This window comes from Leucopleurus acutus (genome assembly GCF_964270905.1).
Source record: "Leucopleurus acutus genome assembly, chromosome: Y".
In the NCBI taxonomy this organism is placed as follows: Eukaryota; Metazoa; Chordata; class Mammalia; order Artiodactyla; family Delphinidae; genus Leucopleurus; species Leucopleurus acutus.
This window is the reverse complement of record NC_139164.1, coordinates 4803989-4822856: the sequence shown is the minus strand read 5'-3', so window position 1 is coordinate 4822856 and position 18868 is coordinate 4803989.

The window sequence follows — 18868 nt, the reverse complement described above, 5'->3', positions numbered from 1 at the left end:
ACAGAACCTTGTACTTTTCTGTCCGTCATCCTTTCACTCAACTGAACCACGTAGGCCCTGAAGGCGCCGAGGGGGTGCAGCACAGAGTTTGCTGTTGCTATAGTTTAATTTCTGAGAAGCATTTTAGCCCTTTTCTTAAAACCTTTCAAGGCCTGCCTCCTTACACTCCAATTTTCAGCCTTCATAAACAACACACACAAAAGCATCCTTAAACACATACAGACACACACACACACGTGCATGAATTCAGACACACACGCAGGGGTACACACGTACATCAGCATGTAGGCATGAGAACATTAAAGGGCTTGCAATTGCTACGCTCCTCCCCAAGCTTCTGCCCACAGTTCCATCACTGCTTTATCCACCTGCTGAAAACTACCTCCCTCAAGTGAAGTACCTTTTTTTCTCACCTGTAAATAGAGACAATAATTACTCCCTCATGTATGAAACTAAAATGACAATGGAAACGAGGCTGATGACAGGCTGGAATGTAGGTCATTAGGGAGGGTAGCAGAGGCTGCCAGTGGCGCCAATATCTATTCCGCCCCCCTTTCATAATTATAGAATTATTATCTGAGCACAGAGCTACCGTGATAAAGACTACATTTCCCAGACTACATTGTGGCTTAGTTTGGTCATGTGACTGCATTCTAGCCAGTGTGAAATGAAAGTGAAGGGACCTCCCTGGAGGTCCAGTGGTTAAAACTTTGCCTCCCCATGTAGGGGGTGCAGGTTTGAACTAAGATTCTATATGCCTCTCGACCAAAAAACCAAAACATAAAACAGAAGCAGTATTGTAACAAATTCAATAAAGACTTTAAAAATAGTCCACACCAAAAAAATCTTTTTAAGAAAAAGAAATGAAAGTGAAACATGGTCCAAATTCCAAAACGTGCTCGTGAATCGTCTCGGAAAACGGCATCTGAAGGATGACAAAAAACAGGATGGGAGGGTTTCTCTGAACCCCTGAGAAAGTCTTAACAGAAAGCCAGTCCTAAACCAGCCACATTCAATATTGTGTAGGTCACGTTTCATTTGGGTCAGAGGCCTTGAGCCCTTCAGAAGATCACCCAACCTAAGAGAGAGCTTGTCCTCTTCCTTGGGTGTTTCTTGACGTCTCTTCCTTATCTCCCTCTCCGCCCAGGAAGTCCTCAACCGTCACCTTCCCTGGAGTTCTATCTGCACCCCTGCAATCACTCTCTTCATTGCTAGCCACCTCCTCTGGGCTAATCTCTGAGAAAAGAAGAGAGACCCCATCAGGGACTGTTCTGATCCCTGGGTGGGATGGAGAAGCAGAGTTGGTGTCCGTGTCTGTGACCTCAGTTCTAGTCTGAGGCAATCCCCCCACACCCCTCTCTCTCACAGAATCTGTCCTTTAGACCCTGGAGAGGGTCATGGTGGTCCCAGCCACACACCCTGCACACTCCTACTCCAGGTCTCTTTCTTCTGTTTTATTAATTCATGGATTGATTTTATGTTAACTAGTAACATATTTCTTCCACAGCCTCACTGACTGCCTTCTAGGTGCCAGTCTCTGCACTTGGCACTGGGGACACAGCTGTGATGTCTTGACTTGTGTGGAACTTACATTCCAGCCGGGTGCAGGAGGGTCCACGAAGCAGCACCATCAACTGGGTGGTGCTAAGTGCTATGAAGAAGAATAACTCAGGGTGAGGAGGAAAACCAGTGGAGTCAGGGCAGGTGACACTGGAATAGAAACCTGAAGAGACTGCACCATGACCTGCTTCCACCAACCACACACACTCGGAGGGGGCTCTGGAAGCGCTTATGCACCTCAACCTACAAGGAGTGTGTGTATGCTGGGAAGAGCAGAGGGAATTGGTTCCAGGGCTCAGTCCCTAGTCCCTAGACATCAAGAAGTGGCGGTCAATCAGTGGCGAGCAACATTTTCTCTAGAAGTATTTGGTGTATCTGCTACACGGATCCTTCCCGGCTGCACTGACCCTTGCTATGTAGCCTCTAAGCCATATCCTGTGGCCTTCTGAGACGTTTCGAGAAATGATGTCTTTTAATATAGACTCTGTACGTATTGTTGCAACCTAAGAATCCTCCTTGCTCATGACATCGATTTCTGAAATACAGATTTTCTGAATTTGCGATCGCTGCGGAGCTGGTGGTGACTCCTTTCTCTCAAAACTTTTTCTATTGAATTATGTACTATCAAACCTTTCTGCCAACAGCTCACTGGGACGTGACATGGTCCCCAGAGGACACTAATGTAATTGTTCACGCAAATTCAAACGGAGCCTCTGAAATAAGATGACAGAACTCAGTCATGGGGTCGTTGGCCAGATCACCCAGAACGTTCAGGTCATTTCTAAAAAAATATTTCCCCTGTACTATCAATAAAATGAGAATGTGGGAATTCCTTGCTGGCCCAGTAGTTAGGACTCCAGGCTTTCACTGCCGACGGTGCAGGTTTGATCCCTGGTCAGGGAACTAACATCCTGCAAGCTGTGTGTCACAGCCAAAGAAAATTCTTTTAAATAAATAAATAAAAGCATAGAGCTGTTAGCAACCTCATTTAAAAAACTGAGAATGCAATATAAAAAATTCTATAGAGAACTCACAGGCACCCTGACAGTCTGTAGATTACAACTGAGAAGCAGTGCCCCAGGGTACATGCAAAATCTTTACAACTGTCCTGGGTCCCACAGTATGAAGCATCCTTGCTTCCCCCTCATCTTCTACATCTGGTCAACCACCAAGTCCTATCCACTTCATCTCCTAAAGAAGTTTTCAATCTGTCTACTTTTCACATTCTCCAGTGCTACACCAAAGACTCTGTTCTCCTCTGCACTGCACTGAGAATGGTCTTTCAAATGGGATCAGACTTCTACCCTTATTACAATCCTCTAATGGTTTCCCAATGACCTGAGACTACAGGACAAGCCCTTCAGTGAGACTCCCCACACTGTGGTCCTTGCCTATCCTCCGTCTCCAGCCCCACTTCCCCCTACTTGTTTCAACTATGCTCATGAACTTGACATGCTCTGTGATGGTTAATTTTATGTATCAACTTGGCTGGGCTAATTAGCTACACGTTATTTTCAGGGTGTGTCTGTGAGGTGTTTCTGGATGAGATTCACATTTGAATCAGTACTCTGAGTGAAGCAGATTGCTCTCCCGCTGTGATGGGCTTCATCCAATCAGTTGAGGGACTGAATAGAACAAAAAGCAGAGAAGGACTTGATCTGCAATTGCTGGTTTAAAAATGGAGGAACTGGGACTTCCCTGGTGGTGCAGTGGTTAAGAATCCGCCTGCCAACGCAGTGGACACGGGTTCGATCCCTTGTCTGGAAAGATCCCACATGCCACGGAGCAACTAAGCCCGCGAGCCACAACTACTGAAGCCTGCACGCCTAGAGCCCATGCTTCACATCAAGAAGCCACCGCAATGAGAAGCCCACGCACCGCAATGAAGAGTAGCCCCCACTCGCTGAAACTAGAGAAAAGCCGGTGCGCAGCAACAAAGACCCAACACAGGCAAAAATAAATAAATGAATAATTTATTTTAAAAAAATGGAGGAACCCACGTGGAAAGTATGAGAAGGAAATTAATTCTGCAAATAACCACCGAGCTTGGAAGACGATCTCAAGCTGCAGGTGAGAACTATAGTCAGTCCCAGATGATACACTGATTCCACGCTGTGAGATGTACGGCAGAAAACCCAGCTGAACTGTGCTGGACTTTAGGTTACAGAACTGTGAATCGGTGCATGGGTATTGGTTTTGGCTGCTAGGTTGGTGGTGATTCACTGCATAGCCACGGAAAATCACCTATGGGAGAAGTAGACTTTCTTGCCACCTGCTTCAGCCAATGAAATGTGAACAGAAATGACTGTTACAGGGACAGATCTGAAGAGCAGCATGTGTTTCTTCTTGCCCCTCTGGGTGCTTCTGTCCTCTGCCCCTTGAGCCTGGATCCTGAGTGCAACACATGGAGCAGAGCCACACTGGATGACCCACAAACCAATGAGCAGGAGAACAAATGTGTATTTTTATGCCACTGAGTAGAGCTGGTTGTTATGCAGCATTATTACGGAAATAACTGACTAATACATTGCCATTGCCAAGCCAAAGTCTGCAGGTCTTGGGCCAGCATTGATGTATTTATCTGAAGGTCTAATCCTGTGGTTTTCTGACACATGGAATTAAACAGAACAAGGCACTTGCATCAAAGAGCAGAAGACCAAAGACGGCCAACAAATGGCCTCAAAACCAAGAAACTGACAAGAGTATGAAAATAAAGCCATTCAAGTAAAGGTCTGTCCTGAACCAGAACCACTGAATCTGAATGCCACATGCTCAAGGTATGTCGGTATTTACAGAAAGTAACCACATCATAAATGCCTAAGAAATGTTACTTTTCTAAGTCACCAAATTTCTGAAGCTCATTAATTAGCAATCTATATAAAATTGAGTCCTTCTGTGATATTTCTAGCAGTTCAGTAAGTGATTAAAAGCCAGGCGCTCAATTCTGGATGCCAGGGTGAGGGCATTATAGCTCAGACCAGTTCTACTTAGAAAACCTACACCTTCTTCAAAACAACAAGCCTTAGAAAAATTGTTTCATGTCTTTTATCCCTTAAATGCAAAAACAGCTCACACAATACAGGAAGAAGTAAACAATCAATTTGATTGAAGGGGTAGAACAAACGCATACAATTTTTTTTTTTTGCCAGTTTTTAAGGCTTTAATTCTATGGCTAAAGTTTAATTATCATTCACAAACCCCCAATTCTGTGATCTCTGAGATACCTTAAAGTTGAATATATGTTATGTAGCTTTTGGAATGATTTTAATTAGGCCAAGGCCTTGTTCCTATTGTTATCTTCCAACCCAACATGAGTTTAGCTATTTTAAGCCTGTGTTATCTGCAAAAAAAAGGACTTTTTGCTTTGTTGCTCCACTATTTTTATTCCGAGAGCTATTTAAGTTTGCATTCTGATTTTCTATTGCTAAAAATCTAACTTTCCAAATACACCAATATATCATTTGGGATCTAGAACCCAGGGAAAGTTCAGAATCTGCTATTATTGGATATTCCATGAGATATTTATTTCAAAGTAGCACAAAGAAAAATTAGATACTGTCCACTAAAGGAAGAAGTGGATACAAATGTACATGACAGTTATTTCATTGAGATTTTTAGGTTAATGAGAAATTAAATACTTACTTTGCATACATAACTTTAGATCAGCATGATTCTTACGGAACAATTCTTTCTAAGAGAGCCATTTTTACATGGGTAGTTTGGACCACTGTGAATGGTAGCTGAGCTGCTAGAGGTCTCTCAAGAGGAGAGTGTCCAAAAACGTGTCCTTCTTTGAAAGATCATATTTTCACCTTGACTTATTAAGAATTTTTTTCAGATTGCAGAAATCATTGGATCGTATAAAGGAGGCATAAAGAGGTTCTGATAAAGACTCATGTAGGGATGGGGGGGTGGCAAAGAGAGAATCATAGCAGCTAGTGAGCATGACTTGGGGAGGGGCCACAAATTGTCATTCAAAGGGAATAATTATGTGCAGTGGGGGAAATCCCACAGCAGAGTTGAGACCCATGAGCCAAACTGGAAGACTGAGGGAAAGCTGAGGGTGAAAGTTGAGAGCCGGGTTAAATATTCAGAAGCAGATCAAGGAGAGTGGCCAGAATCTGTGCACCTGAAGCTGTCAGGTGGAGCCCCTGAGAAGCTGGACAGTAGGACAAAGATGCCCAGAGATCTGGAGAAGGGGAATGGATTGGAGCTGAGTATGGCCACAGTGCACACCTCCTGGGGGCACTGCTCACACTGGACTCTCTGCTGGGCTCCAAAGGGGAGTCTTGTTCACAGAGGCAAAGTGAGATACACTCCCTGGAGTGGGAATGGCTCTTCCTCGGGGTTGAATATCCTATAATAGCAGATTCTGAACTTTCCCTGGGTTCTAGATTCAAGTCAGGAACAGAAAACACACTCTGGACAGGAGACTTCACTCCGTCCCTTGGGATCCAGGAGGAGCTGAAGGGGTCACGTTGCAGCCCAATGATCACTACGCTGTGTGCATGTGTGCATTGAAGACTTTAGTTTTTAGAGACGTTTTAGGTTCAGAGCAAAATTGAACAGAAGGTATAGAGATTTCCTACACACCACCTGCCTTCACACCTGCACAGCCTCCTCTATTATCTACACCCCCCCACTAGATGGTACATTTGTTAACAACTGATAAACCTATGTGGACATCACCATCACCCCAAGTCCGTAGTTTGCACTAGGGTTCACTCCTGGTCTTGTGCCTTCTGTGGGTTTGGACAAATGTATAATGACACAAGGATCCACCATCATAGTATCTATTCTGTATGAGTAGAGTTTCCATCATAGTATCTATTCTGTATGAGCACAGTTTCCATTATAGTATCTATTCTGTATGAGCACAGTTTCCATTATAGTATCTATTCTGTATGAGTAGAGTTTCCATCATAGTATCTATTCTGTATGAGCACAGTTTCCATTATAGTATCTATTCTGTATGAGCACAGTTTCCATTATAGTATCTATTCTGTATGAGCACAGTTTCCATTATAGTATCTATTCTGTATGAGCACAGTTTCCATCATAGTATCTATTCTGTATGAGCACAGTTTCCATCATAGTATCTATTCTGTATGAGCACAGTTTCCATCATAGTATCTATTCTGTATGAGCACAGTTTCCATCATAGTATCTATTCTGTATGAGCACAGTTTCCATCATAGTATCTATTCTGTATGAGCACAGTTTCCATCATAGTATCTATTCTGTATGAGCACAGTTTCCATCATAGTATCTATTCTGTATGAGCACAGTTTCCATCATAGTATCTATTCTGTATGAGCACAGTTTCCATCATAGTATCTATTCTGTATGAGCACAGTTTCCATCATAGTATCTATTCTGTATGAGCACAGTTTCCATTATAGTATCTATTCTGTATGAGCACAGTTTCCATTATAGTATCTATTCTGTATGAGCACAGTTTCCATTATAGTATCTATTCTGTATGAGCACAGTTTCCATCATAGTATCTATTCTGTATGAGCACAGTTTCCATCATAGTATCTATTCTGTATGAGCACAGTTTCCATTATAGTATCTATTCTGTATGAGTAGAGTTTCCATCATAGTATCTATTCTGTATGAGCACAGTTTCCATTATAGTATCTATTCTGTATGAGCACAGTTTCCATTATAGTATCTATTCTGTATGAGCACAGTTTCCATTATAGTATCTATTCTGTATGAGTAGAGTTTCCATCATAGTATCTATTCTGTATGAGCACAGTTTCCATTATAGTATCTATTCTGTATGAGTAGAGTTTCCATCATAGTATCTATTCTGTATGAGCACAGTTTCCATTATAGTATCTATTCTGTATGAGCACAGTTTCCATCATAGTATCTATTCTGTATGAGCACAGTTTCCATCATAGTATCTATTCTGTATGAGCACAGTTTCCATTATAGTATCTATTCTGTATGAGCACAGTTTCCATTATAGTATCTATTCTGTATGAGCACAGTTTCCATCATAGTATCTATTCTGTATGAGCACAGTTTCACCACCCTAAAAAATCCTCTGTGCTCTACTTATTCACCCCTCCCTTCCATCCCCTGGTGCCCACTGGTCTTTTTACCCTCTCCATGGTTTTATGTTTTCCAGAATGTCGCAGCGTTACAACCACACCGTAGGTAGTGCTCTCAGATTTGCTCCTTCCACTTAATAATAAGCATTTAAGGCCCCTCGTGTCTCCCCATGCCTTGGCGGCTCCTTTCTTTTCAGCGCTGAGCGATATCCCATTGTCTGGATGGGCCACAGTTTATTTTTCCATTCACCTACCGAAGGACGCCTTGCTTGCATTCACGTTTTGGCCACTATGAATACAGCTGCTGTAAGCATCCCTGTTCAGGCTTTTGTGTGGATGGAAGTTTCCCACTCCTCTGGGACCACTCTGCTTTTAAGCTGGCTGGGCAACGTGTGCAGAGAGGTGGGAGAACGGACAGGGTGGACTGGCCTCGGGTTCGATGCTCCAGAGATGGTGGCAGGTATAACCTCCCCAGTGTCCAGAGAAGATGAAAAACTCCTGTGAAGGTTTCAGGCATCATTCTCCTCACATGAGACGTAAAGATGAATAAAAATCGGTTCCTCCTTCAAGGGGCTAGAAGTCTGAAACCCATCTCATTGAATCCACATCTTACAGAAGACGCAATAGCAGTGGTTGTGCGTTAACATGGGGAAACGGTATGTCTCCTAGAGAGGAGATACCTGAACCGAGAATTCTAAGATAAATCGTGGCCCCTCAATTTTGCGGAGACGAGTCAGTGGGTAGAGAAGGGGGCATTCAAGGCATGAAGAGGAGCTGGAACATAGCTGGGGTTTGCTCATCAAGGCAAACAAAAAACAAAGAAACAGAAAGCACCGTCAAAAGCCCAGGACTCCATTAAAGACGGTGTAAAAGTTAAACAATTTTGCCATAAGGTACATGGAGAGAGTCAACTTTGAATCACTGAAGGCTAAAAGAGAGCTACTTTACTTTCTTGTTTCTTAAGTTATTGAAATAATGGACCTCATTTTTTTTTATTACAATACAATTCACATCTCATAATAGTTAGCATTTTATTTTATTTTTTTTTTAACTTTTTTTTTTTTTGCTGCACCATGCGGCCTGTGGGATCTTAGTTCCCCAACCAGGGATCAAACCTGTGCCCCCTGTACTGGAAGCACGGAGTCTTAACCAATGGACTGCCAGGGAAGTCCCAGTTAGCATTTTAACAGTGACAATTTGGTGGCTTTTAGGATAGTCACAAAGTTGTGTGATTATCACTGCTATCTAATTTCAGAACATTTTCATCAGGACACAGAGAAACCCTGCGTCCATTAGAGGCCACTTCCCAGCCACTCTCAGCCTCTGTCTTAACCCTTTTGAGCTGTTATAAGAAAAATACCGTAGACTGAGTAGCTTCAATAAAAATTTATTTTTCACCATTTTGGACGCTGGGAAGTCCAAGATCAAGGTGCCGGCAGAATCCGGTGTCTGGTGAGGGCCCTCTTCCTGGTTCACAGACAGTGTCTTCTTGCTGTGTCCTCACATAGTAGCAGGAGGGAGACAGAAGTCTTCAGGGTCTCTTTTAGAAGGGCACTACTTGCGTTCATAAGGGCTCCCACCCTTAGGACCTGATCACCTCCCAAAAGCCCCATCTCCCAATGCCATCCGACTGGGGGATAGAATTTCAACAGAAGAAGTTTGGGGAGTTATAAATATTTAGTCTGTTGAACCCTGGCAACCTCTAATCTACTTTCTGTCACTATGGATTTGCATATTCTTGAAATGTCTTAACAGAATCATAGAATATGTGGTTTCTTGGCTGTGATTTTTTTCTCTTACCACAATGTTTTCAATGTTCATCCTCAAGGCTGCATGTTTTAGCACTTTATTCTCTCCAGGTAAAGGCTCTTTGCACTAGGCAAGCTCCAACTCAGGGCAAAAACCAGACAAATAAACCATCCCTTAGGAATGAGGATTTGCTGGAGCCCAGGCTGTTCCTTCCCTCTGCTGCCTGCTAGGGACGCTGGGGGATGTTGTTTTTCAAGGCTGGAGAATGACGGATCGCACTCGGCAAGTTAAAATACCACCAAGCTTACTGTTTTTTTACTGAGATTCAACCATTTTCCTCAAATAATCGCTGCAAGCCTTTGGTTGATTTCCAGATTCCTGTAAAAGTTATCTCTGACACCTTTTTCTAGCTGTCTCACTGATTTTATGGAGAAGGGAAATTTTGGAGGTCCTTACTCTGCCGTTTTCACTGCTGTCCATATCATTTCCTTTTGCTTTCATTGATAAAACTGTATGCAGTAGATTGTAACGCTAGCCACAGATTTCCCCTCCCTTGTGCGCACGTCCTGTTGCAATGTGAACCTGCAATTATGCCCTGTAAGTGCGGAGGTCTGCTTATCAACGTTTTGCATCTGGGTTTGGCCGCGGAACCTGTCTGCAAAGGAAAGTGGCAAACACACAACAGCAGATGCTTGCAAACTCTCTGCACCTGGGCTTGCCCTTCTGATGTTGAAACCACTGGCACGGCAGCCTTGAGGACAAGCCTGGACCAGCCTGCTGGAGAATGAGGGAGCCACATGGAGAGGGGCCCTGGATGTTGCCAACCTTCACGGATGAAGCCATAATAAACCAGTCAGCCCAGCTGTTCATCCACCAATTACAGATGCTGGAGCCAAGATCCACGGAGATAATCCTCACCCCACTGAGCCCCACCTAAATGTCAACCTACAAAATCAGGAGCTAAGTAAGTGTGTATTGTATGAAGCCACTAAGTTTTGAGACGGTGTGACACACAGAGAACCCTGATACCATCTATCTGTTCATCATCTTTACTCTTTTTTTTGTTTTGTTTTGGTTTTTTTTTTTGCCGTACGCGGGCCTCTCACTCTTGTGGCCTCTCCCGTTGCGGAGCACAGGCTCCAGACGCGCAGGCTCAGCGGCCATGGCTCACGGGCCCAGCCGCTCCTCGGCACGTGGGATCTTCCCGGACCAGTGCACGAACCCGTGTCCCCTGCATCGGCAGGCGGACTCCCAACCACTGCGCCACCAGGGAAGCCCACCATCATCTTTACTCTTTACTCCTATGAAAATACAGATACTCTGGAGAAAAATGTAGCCATTTACGTAGTCTACCTTGCAACATTAAAATGGCTACGTTCTGATCAGGGATGACTAGGCAGACTTTTATGTTTATTTATTTATTTTAAAAATATTTATTTATCTTTGGCTGCGCGCGGGTCTTAGTTGCGGCACGTGGGATCTTTAGTTGCGGCATGCGAAGTCCTAGTTGCGGCAGGTGGGACCTAGTTCCCTGACCAGGGATCGAACCCGGGCCCCCTGCATTGGGAGTGTGGAGTCTCAGCCAGTGGACCACCAGGGGATATTGTGAGTGCAATTGTGTTTGAAGATGAGCACGACGGTGACGGTGTTTGAGGTTTGGGGATGAGGTCACGGAGGGTTCAATACCGCAGTCTTTCTACTTTTGTGTTTGTTTGCCGTTTTCCACAATATAGCGCTTTAAACCAATTATGGCTAGCAACTGTCATGCAGTCTTTCCATCCTGTCTTTCCATTTGGAATAACACTGATGAGAATGAATTTTAAAATGTCAATTTTCATCTGTGTCTCTCTCAGGAAACACATTACATTATTTCCTTCCAAGCTTTCATTTCAAAGTGCTGAGGCTTCCGAGGGCAGAGTGAAAGCATCTTCCTGTCAGCACAACCACAATGCAACCCCATGCGAATTACAAATAAATGATCTCTACTAATATCACATTTAATGTAAAAAAATCAAAAGGCGTAGTCTGCTCTGTGTCCGAGTCCATGATGAAAATGTCTTGCTTTTCTAACACCTAAGTAATTGGCACCTACAATGGACTACACAGTAATCAGAGAGCTGAGTTCCATGCTGGAAAGAACTCTGTACTTATCTGCCAAGATAGAAGAAACTCTAGGGCAATGTGATTAACTCCCTACATTGGCAAACCCGTATTTTATGGTTCAGGAATATTTATCGACCAACTAGGAAATGGTTTAGGGTACTACTGCAGTTTGCATTTTTGTCCTTACACACTACAATTAAAACAGTAGGAAAGATACATCAGAATGGGTCTTAATATGGTACTGACGAAAACACTTTCTAATTGGGTAACCCTCTCTTGCTAGGAGAATTAAATGTGTTCTATTCAATAATCGTGTTTAATCATAACGGTGCCTTACAATTCAGCTGCCTTTGTCACCATCCTCCCTTCTCAGGCACTGGCGTGACTTACATTACAGAAATTGAATTCTTTTATGTTGAAATTCAGTCCTCAAAATTAGTGATTTAGAGTCCCATTCATTCACTCGGTCAAATTCTTTTCCGTCCAGAGCATGCAAATTTCTGTGGTTATGTTCCAAAGAGGAGAAATGACAAGCTGAGCCCAAGTGGTTGGTCCAGATGAACACCAGAAGGAGAGCGGAGGACAGGGCTGGCTCCGTGCTACAGCTGAATGTTTCAGATTGGATGGGCGACGCTCAGTAGGTAGGCCATTCCCTGAGTACGCATTAACATATTCGCCAGGGCTGCTGCAGAATCAGTTCTGTCACGGCCATTAATTTCTAGAAAGGGCAGCATGCCATCTAGCTGTTAGGGACCCTGCTCGTGGCCAGATCTCATCAAAAGATAACTCAAGAGCATTGTCATTTCCTAGAATAAATCTCCACATCTGCGGAAGGGATTTCTTGTACTTCTAGAAAACTTCCTTGGAGCAGAGAAGCACAGAGGCCATCTTTTGCAGAGAAATATGTATTTTTAAAGCATGGTAAGTGATGAGCTGACACTGGATTCCTGCACGTTTTAGGCATACAAGACAGTGAGAGGTGAAGGTCTGAAATTCTGCCTCTTCTGTCTGCCGCGGAGCTAAATAGTTGTTTGGACAGAAGCATTCATCAAGTGCTTTCTCATGCATTATCTAGAATCACTGAAGATGGTCTATTACGAGATAATTGCTACACTGCGACCCACGGCAACTTCAGTCCTCCGACCTCTACTTTTTCATCTTTTAAGAGAAATGCACCATAAACAGAAGTGGGGATGATTATGGCTTGCTTCTATACTGAACACTAATCTTCCTCTCGCCTCCAACCCCTGCCCCCACTATAATGCATATAAGTCACTGTCTCATTTCTGCTTGGTCATTCTCTTCTAATTGTCATCACTGTTGAATTGAAACAACTATACATGAGCAGAATCATTTATAGCCCTGGAAAATCTTTAACACTGCCTTGCTGTGATGGAAATGATGCAATATGGCTTTAAATATTTCCCTAACACAAGTCGCCCTTTAAAACACTGTCATGGGAAAACAAGAACATTGTATATATATATATATTTTTGGGGGGGGCACCAGAATTCACTAAACATTATTGGGGTGAAAATAAAAAGGGCAAACAATTCAAAGGATGAAAGGTCAGAAGATGGTTTACTGGCATTTAAAATATATCACTGTTCCTACTATATATTCTTTTTACTTTAAATATAGTGTCAAAAGTTTGAAACATACAATTAAACAAGATGAAACATTTTCAACATATTTAACATGGCACTAAATGTAGGCTTTGTTGTTATTGTTAAAGCAGAGACATTTAACTTGTACAGCCGTTGATAAATTTCCATGCCCTGTAAGATGTCACCCAGTGAAGCGATTATTTACCTCCCTGAAGCCCACTCAGGAAAGGTTAGGAGATGTGTACATTTCTGAAGCTTCAGTCAACGTAAATGTTAATTTTTGTGTTTTGTTTGTTTGTCTTTCATCCTGGCCCAAAGCCATCCTCATTTTTCCTCTCCTCCAGCTACCTAAAATATCTTTCTAAGCCTGCTTAAGCCTCAACCATTCCAGGGTTCAGAATGCCCCAGGATTCCTTAGCAGATTGATCTGTAAGGGAGAAAAATGAGTGATGCAGTATCTGGCAAAATTCAATCATTATTCCTTTGCAGAAACAGAGTGGTGACATGAGTTCGTCAAGAAGAAGGTACTTAAAGGTGCAGTGACGACATCTAAGCCCTTGGTCACTTAGGAACAAAGGATTATTCCTTGCTCACCCTGTATGGTCATCGTGGGTCATCTGGGGCTCTGTTTGGTGTCATCCTCACCCTGAGACCAGTCTGGGGGACCAGCCTCTATCTGAGATGTGGAAAGAGTGCTGGGAAATTTTTATACTGACAACGGATGCTGCAGCTCTGAAGTGACAGGAGACATTTCCTCCAAAACACAATTTTAAATGTGCCTGGACCGTGGAACAAGCCACAGACCTTTAGCAAACACCACAGGGAGGGCTGTAAACAGTAAATGAACAAACACAAAGCCACATGCCTGTTTCTTTAAATGCAGTAAAACAACTCCACTAATCTGAACTCCATTTTAACGGTCAGTATCCTCAGATTGCTTCTTTCGTCTGGAAATGTCTCAAGTCTATAGGCCAGCTCATAGCTTCAATGTGTGGGTTGAATTCACGCAGCACCCTCCTGTGTTCCTTGGCAGGCCAATGAAAATAAGTTCTATCAATGACTTACATATCCAGCTCTTTGTACAATGTCACCATCTAACCAAGCCTGCTACGTATGGTGGCTCACGTTGCACACTGGACAAATTTAGAAAGCACTCTTCCTATGGTGGTGTGTTCATGTCACCCCTAGAGTCGTGCAGTAGACAGCATGCACAGTCATACGTGGAGACCATGAAAATCTATGCGTTTACTTGTTTTTAACCAAAACATCACGGCATGAATCTGAGCATGAAGCAGTCTGTTTACATCCTGTTTTCTATATCTGTTTCCTCATCTGTAACGAGACAATCATAACATCTATCTGACAGATGGAATGAAGATTAAGTTAATGAATGCACAGATGCACTTGGAATCAAGCCTGGGACGCATGAGTCTAACCAAACATCATCGCATAGGCCAGCCTATCACAGCAATGCATGGGCCCTGGGACCGTTTCCCACCTCACCTTCAGGATGATGAAACGTGTTGCAGAAACTCACTTTATCTCTGCTTCTGATGCTACAGCTGGGAACACGTCTCCCTGATACAAGCTCTAATGGATGGGCTGTCTCATACCTCTCTTGTAGCAGTTACTGACCCGATACATTTGCCTCGCCTGATAAAATGCCACGAGTGCCCTTTTCTGAATTATCTGAAACTCTTAACTTCTCCCAACCTTTTCATACGGCACTTGTCACCTTCGCCGAGAGGCACTAGACAACGCTGCTCTCAAACCTTGCTGCAGAAATGCCCCTCAGATTTTAACATGAAACTGATACTCTGCGTTAACGGAATGTTTTCAATGCTGACTTTTAAAGAAAAGCACAGGAAATAAGCATCTCATGGATTAATTGGAAATAGTAAACATTAGTTACACGGCATTATTTCAAAGGGTGCTGAAAGAAGTTGGCATAAAAACATTATATCACCTTTTGATCTTTTTGTAAGACTAAAATCTGATCAACAAAACTAAAATATTGCATTCACAGGAGTCTTTTACATATTCACAGGAAATATCTTTGAAAGTATTTCGGAAGTGATAAAGTTTGCAGGGAATTTAAAAAACATTCCTTGCAGGATATTTGGTCCTGTCCAAAACTTTTGTAAGACATTCGGTGCGTCAGACATTTGGTCCATGCCAAAAGGTCCTTGAAATTTGGTCCTGTCTAAAAGGTCCATGAGCTATTTGGTCCATGCCACACAATTTTGAACAGGACCAAATATCAAGGACCTTTTGGTGCGGACCAAGATGTGTCCTTGGGCGTTTTGGACAGGACCAAGTATCTGCTAGCCAGACTATTTTATAAAAAGGTAGTCATTAGAAGATGTTACTCTTAGAAATACCATCATGCCTAGGCATATATATTTTGAAATCTGCTATTTTCCTATAATCCATGATGCAAAATGTAATCTTCCACTTTGAGAAAGAATCTCAACATTTAAGTAATGATCAAATTGCTGGTTGTATAAAGCCAGCAACTCTGTTTCTCACTCACTCACACTGCAGTTGCAGAATCACCTCTCCACAATTCTGGGCTGTGGGCAGGTGGTGGTAGTGTCCAGTATACTTCTATCTTTAAGTTTCTCTGTTTCCCACCTTCATACGGTTGACAGTCTTTAAAGAATTAAGGCATATACCACATTTCCTTGTCCATTCATCAGTTAGTGACATTTAGGATTCTGTCCACATACCGGCTGTTATGAATAATGTTGCAATGATCATGGTTGTGCAGATATCTCTTTGAGATCCAGATTTCAATGTTTTGGATAAATACCCAGAAGTGAGATGGCTGGATCCTATGGTAGTTCTATATTTAATTTCTTGAGGACGCTCCATACTGTTTTTCACAGCTGCTACACCATTTTGCATTCCCGCCAACGATGTAGAGGGTTCCCATTTCTCCACACCCTCACCAACTCATGTTACGGCTTCTCTTTCTTTCTTTCTTTCTTTTTTTTTTTTTTGCGGTACGCGGGCCTCTCACTGTTGTGGCCTGTCCCGTTGCGGAGCACAGGCTCCGGACGCGCAGGCTCAGCGGCCATGGCTCACGGGCCCAGCCGCTCCGCGGCATGTGGGATCCTCCCGGACCGGGGCACGAATCCGTGTCCCCTGCATCGGCAGGTGGGCTCTCAACCACTGTGCCACCAGGGAAGCCCTTGTTTTGATTTTTAATAATAGACACCCTTGAACTTTAAAAATGAGGGCAATCTTTCAGTAAACAGCATGGATGAATCTTAGGTACAAGATGCTAAGTGAAATAAGTCAGTCACAGAAGGACAAATACTGCATGATTCCACTTATATGAGGAAACTCAGAGAGGCAGAGAGCAGAACGGTGGTTGCCAGGGGCTGGGTGGGGGGGGGGGCGGGGTGAGGAAAATGGGGTGTTCCTATCAACGAGTATAAAGTTTCAGTTATGCAAGATGAATACATTCTAGAGATCTGTTGTACAATCCTGTGCCTGTAGTTAAAAATATTCTATTGTACACTGAAGAATCTGTTAAGGGGGCAGATCTCATGTTAAGGGTTCTTCCCATCATAAAATCAAAATTAAAAATTAGTGCATAGGTTTCTATTCAAAGCAACACCAGTAGATCAGAAAAATCTTTTTGCAATGCAAAAAATGATCACAGAACGTCAAGCTTACATAATGTGGCCAAGCTTAGCGTTATTAGTCAAGGTAAGTAATCCCAGCTGCTGTTGCACTAGCAGCCTCCAAATCTCGGCGGCTTAAAAAAAAGATTAGATCCTGTTCAGGTCACAGCCACCTGTGGATGAGGGGAGGGGGGTTTCTCTGGAGCTGCCCCAGGTGGTGACTCAGGGATCCAGGCTATTTCATTACCGTCACGGCATCACCATTCCTTAGGACCATCTCAGAGTCCTCACCTGGATATTCTGCATCCTGCAGCTACAAACAGAGGATGGTGCGGGGAACTTCCGGCCAGGCCTGAGTGTCTCTATGGTCCCAAAGATAAAAGAAGTGGGATATGTCTTCTTGCCCGATACCCATTGCAATGAAACCGTATGTAAGAGCTATGAGACAGTTTCTGCTTCACCTGCAGTTACTGAGGGGCCCTGCCCACTAGGTAATATGTCATATCTTTGTGTGTGACTTAGTTTTGCACCCTGTGTTAAATTTAGACAACATAAATTTTGACAGGCAATTCACAGTCCATATTTATAATAATATATTCATCGGAAATTGGGCCTTCAGAAAAACACCACCATCCCTCAGCACAGGTAATACAGTTTGAAACCTGAGATCCTCATATAACCAGGGAGGCCAATTTTATATCCCAGACCACCATATGAAAGTCATTATGTTTGCTCATTGGGTAAACCATACAATCTGCCTTTTTTTTTTTTAATTGCAGTGTAGCTGATTTACAATATTGTGTATTTCAGGTGTACAACAAGGTAACTCATATATATATATATATATTCAGATTTTCCATTATAGGTTATTACAATATATTGAATATCGTTCCCTGTGGTATATAGTAAATGCTTGTTTTTTATCTATTTTGTATATAGCGGTGTGTATCTGTTAATCCTAAACCCCTAGTTGAATCCTCCCCTCTCTTGCCCCTTTGGTAACCATAAATTTGTTTTCTACGTCTGTGAGTCTATTTCTTTTTTTTGTTGCTTTTTTGCGGTACGCGGGCCTCTCACTGTTGTGGCCTCTCCCGTTGCGGAGCACAGGCTCCGGACGCGCAGGCTCAGTGGCCATGGCTCACGGGCCCAGCCACTCCGCGGCATGTGGGATCCTCCCGGACCGGGGCACGAATCCGTGTCCCCTGCATCGGCAGGCGGACTCTCAACCACTGCGCCACCAGGGAAGCCCTATTTCTGTTTTGAATATATTATACATTCATTTGACAATCAGCTTCTTTGAAGATGGGTAAGATAAACAGCAGTACCCTGAGAGGTCATTTAGAGGCTCTGAACTTCATGACGAGAACCACCTTTAGGGCAAACATTTGAGGCTCTCCTAGATGTAAGGTCCATTGAGTTCTCAGAAAACTGAGAAATTGCTTCATGACAGTATTTCCTTTGCATGAACACATGGGTCGTTTTCAAGTTGCTTGTGTTCTAATTAGGTAAGTGGACATTTCCTTAATTGAAACAGCTCCTCTAACATAATATTTGACACCCTTAAATACTGGTAAATCACGATCACTTAACTCGGAGCCCATCACACAAAGAGATGGTAGGAAGTGGTGTCAGCTAGAAGCAGGTGTAGCAACACAGACCCGGTTCGTGGCATCGGAACACCAAGGATGGCCGGGGCACCCACACTGTCCTGTCTGAGGCCAGGGCAGCCCAGATGGATGGGAGGTGAGGGGAGTCAGGCAGCTATAGTTTACGAGGCACTTGGTCACTGACATCACACCTTACATCCTCTCAGGACCAAAGAGGAGGTGACGAAGCTTGGCGTGTATTGCACAGGAGTCTGTGCAAAGCAACATCTTTCATCCACGCACACCTCTCCCTACTATGACCCATGGGTCAGCCCGCCTCCCGACGGGCATGGTTTAGCTTTTATCCAGAATGGCTGGGTCAGTGAGAGCCCACCTAGGCCCCAGCATCACTGCATTCCTTCCTTATTCTCATGGCTTCAGCGGTTTAGTCTGACTCCACTTCTGCCTTCCTAGGGAACCCAGTCGAAAGGTAGAGAAGAGAGGGCAAGGTTTGTCGTATCAAAATTTAGACTCTTCTCTGCCCCAAACATCTGTTGAGCAAAGAA